This window comes from Phoca vitulina, unplaced genomic scaffold (genome assembly GCF_004348235.1).
Source record: "Phoca vitulina isolate PV1807 unplaced genomic scaffold, GSC_HSeal_1.0 scaffold12, whole genome shotgun sequence".
NCBI classification, from domain to species: domain Eukaryota; kingdom Metazoa; phylum Chordata; class Mammalia; order Carnivora; family Phocidae; genus Phoca; species Phoca vitulina.
Genome location: NW_022589715.1, coordinates 46,570,277 through 46,573,782, shown reverse-complemented (window position 1 = coordinate 46,573,782; position 3,506 = coordinate 46,570,277). Strand labels below are relative to the sequence as shown.

General features: G+C 37.4%; 1 long non-coding RNA gene across 2 annotated transcripts in view; it reads right to left on the bottom strand.

Annotated features, from left to right (window-relative positions):
* LOC116636328 overlaps positions 1–3,506 on the bottom strand; it is a 50,859-nt gene that overhangs the window by 4,394 nt on the left and 42,959 nt on the right. The gene's annotated exons all lie outside the window — the stretch shown is intronic.

The window sequence follows — 3,506 nt, the reverse complement described above, 5'->3', positions numbered from 1 at the left end:
AAAAAAAGACTTCTACAAACAATCATAAGAGAATATTATGAAAATCTATATGCCAACAAATTGGACAACCTGGAAGAAATGGATTAATTCCCAGAGACATATAAACTACCCAAAACTTAAACAGGGAGAAGTAGAAAATTTTTACAGACCAATAACCAGCAAAGAAATTGAGTCAGTAATCAAAAAACTCCCAACAAACAAAAGTCCAGGACCAGAAGGATTTACAGGTAAATTCCATCAAATATTTAAAGAAAAACTAATACTTACTCTTCTTAAACTATTCCAAAAAAGAGAAAAGGAAAATTTCCAAATTCATTCTCTGAGGCCAGCATTACCCTGATACCAAAGCCAGATAAAGACTCCACTAAAAATGAGAACTACAGGCCAATATCCCTGATGAACAAAAATTCTCAACAAAATACTAGCAAACGGATACTCAATATTCAATATTCAACAACATATTTAAAAAATCATTCACCATGATCAAATGGGATTTATTCCTGGTTTGCAAGGGTGGTTCAATATTTGTAAATCAATGTGATACATCACATCAATAAGAGAAAGGATGAGAACCATATGATCATTTCAATAAATGCAGAAAAAGCATTTGACAAAGGACAACATCAATTCATGATAAAAAAAAAAACCCTCAACAAAGTAGGTTTAGAGCGAACACACCTCAACATATAAAGGGCACTTATGAAAAACTCACAGCTACATTATCCTTAATGGGGAAAAGTTGAGAGCTTTTCCCCTAAGGTCAGGAACAAGACAAGGATGTCCACTCTCACCACATTTATTCAACACACTCCTGGAAGTCCTAGCCACAGCAATCAGACAATAAAAAGAAATAAAAGGAGGGGCACCTGGGTGGCTCAGTCGTTAAGCATCTGCCTTCGGCTCAGGTCATGATCCCAGGGTCCTGGGATCGAGCCCTGCATCGGGCTCCCTGCTCCGCGGGAAGCCTGCTTCTCCCTCTCCCACTCCCCCTGCTTGTGTTCCCTCTCTCACTGTGTCTCTCTCTGTCAAATAAATAAAATCTTTAAAAAAAAAAAAAGAAATAAAAGGAATCCATATCAGTAAGGAAGAAGTAAGACTTTCAGTATTTGCAGACAAAATTCTACTCTACGTAGAAAACCCGAAAGACCACCAAAAAACTAAAACTGATAAATGAATTCAGTAAAGTCACAGGATACAGGGGCACCTGCGTGGCTCAGTTGGTTAAGTGGCCAACTCTTGGTTTTGGCTCAGGTCATGATTGCATGCTCTTGAAATCAGGCCCTGCGTCCAGCTCCTCACTCAGCGGGGAATCTGCTTGAAGATTCTCTCCCTCTGCCCCTCCCCATACACACACACACACTCTCTCTCTCTCTCTCAAATAAACAAATCTTAAAAAAAAAAGAAGTCACAGGATACAAAATTAATATACAGAAATCTGTTGTTTCTATATACCAATAATGAAGCAGCAGAAAGAGAAATTAAGAAAATAATCCCATTTACCATTGCACCAAAAATAAAAGGATACCTAGGAAAAAACCTAACCAAAGAGGTGAAAGCCTGTACTCTGAAAACTATCCAACACTGATTAAAGAAATTGAAGACAACACAGAAATGAAAAGGCATTCCATGCTCATGGATTGGAAGAAAAATATTATTAAAATGTCTATACTACCCAAAGCAATCCACACATTTAATTCAACCCCTATCAAAATACCACCAGCATTTTTCACAGAACTAGAACGAACAATCTTAAAACTTGTATGGAGCCACAAAAGACCCTAAAAAGCTAAAGCAATCTTGAAAAAGAAAAGCAAAGCTGGAGGCATCACAATTCTGGGCTGCAAGTGGTATTACAAAGCTGTAGTCATCAAGACAGTATGGTACTGGCATAAAAATAAACACATAGATCAATAGAACAGAATAGAAAATCTGTAAATAAACCCAAAATTATATGGTCAGTTAATCTTCAACAAGGCAGGAAAAAATATCCAAAGGGAAAAAGACAGTCTCTTCAACAAATGGTGTTGGGAAAACTGGACAGCTACATGCAGAAGAATGAAACTGGATGACTTTCTTACACCAAAATAAATTCAAAATGGAATAAAGACCTAAATGTGAGACAGGAAACCATAAAAATCCTAGAAGAGAGCACAGGCAGTAACTTCTTTGACATAAACTGTAGCAACTTCTTTCTAGATGTGTCTCCTGAGGCAAGGGAAACAAAAGCAAAAATGAACTACTGGGACTTCATCAAAATAAAAAGCTTCTGCACAGCGAAGGAAACACTCAACAAAATGAAAAGGCAACCTACAGACTGGGAGAAAATATCTGCAAATGACATATCTGATAAAGGGTTATCCAAAATCTATAAAGAACTTATCAAACTCAACACCCAAAAAACAAATGATCCAGTTAAGAAATGGGCAGAAGCCATGAATAGACATTTTTCCAAAGAAGACATCCAGATGGCCAAAAGAACATGAAAAGATGCTCAACATCACTTATCATCAGGGAAATGCAAATCAAAACCACAATAAGATAACCTCACACCTGTGAGAATGGCTAACACAAGAAACAGTAAGTGTTGGAGAGGATGCGGAGAAAAAGGGACCCTCTTGCCTTGTTGGTGGGAATGCAAACTGGTGCAGCCACTGTGGAGAACAATATGGAGGCTCCTCAAAAAGTTAAAAATAGAACTACCTTATGATCCAGCAATTGCACTACTAGGTATTTACCCAAAGAATACAAAAACACTAATTCAAAGGGATACATGCACCCTGATGTCTACAGCAGCATTATCTACAATATCGAATACCTGGAAGCAGCCCAAGTGCCCATCGATTGATGAATGGATAAAGAAGAAGTGAGATATATATAATGGAATATTATTCAGCCATAAAAAAGAATGAAATTCTGCCATTTGAAACAACATGGATGGAGCTAGAGAGTATAATGCTTAGAGAAATAAGTCAGTCAGAGAAAGACAAATACTATAAGCTTGCACTCATATGTGGAATTTAAGAAACAAAACAAAGGGAAAAAAATAAGAGAGAGAGAGAAAGCAAGAAACAGACTCTTAATCATATAGAACAAACTAATGGTTCTCAGAGGGGATGGGAGTTGGGGGGAGGGGTTAAGTAGGTGATAGGGATTAAGGAGGGCACTTGTAATGAGCACAGGGTGATTATGGAAGTGTTGAATTACTGTATTGTACACCTGAAACTAATATAACACTGTAAGTTAATTAACTGGAATTAAAATAAAAACTTAAAAAAAAAGTCTTCATGGTATGTACCATCAAATGAGCTGTGTGACCTGTGGCAAGTCGGCAAACCTCTCTGGGCTATAGTTTGAACATCTATAAAATCGGGAGGCTGTTCTAGAGGGATCTGAGCTTCTGACCCAGACTTTAAATACCCTTGTTCTCAAAGAACATCTTCCTCCTGCCCAGCCCAAATCTCTCAAGAACCTAAATTATACTAACAGGAAATAAATGATTAATACTC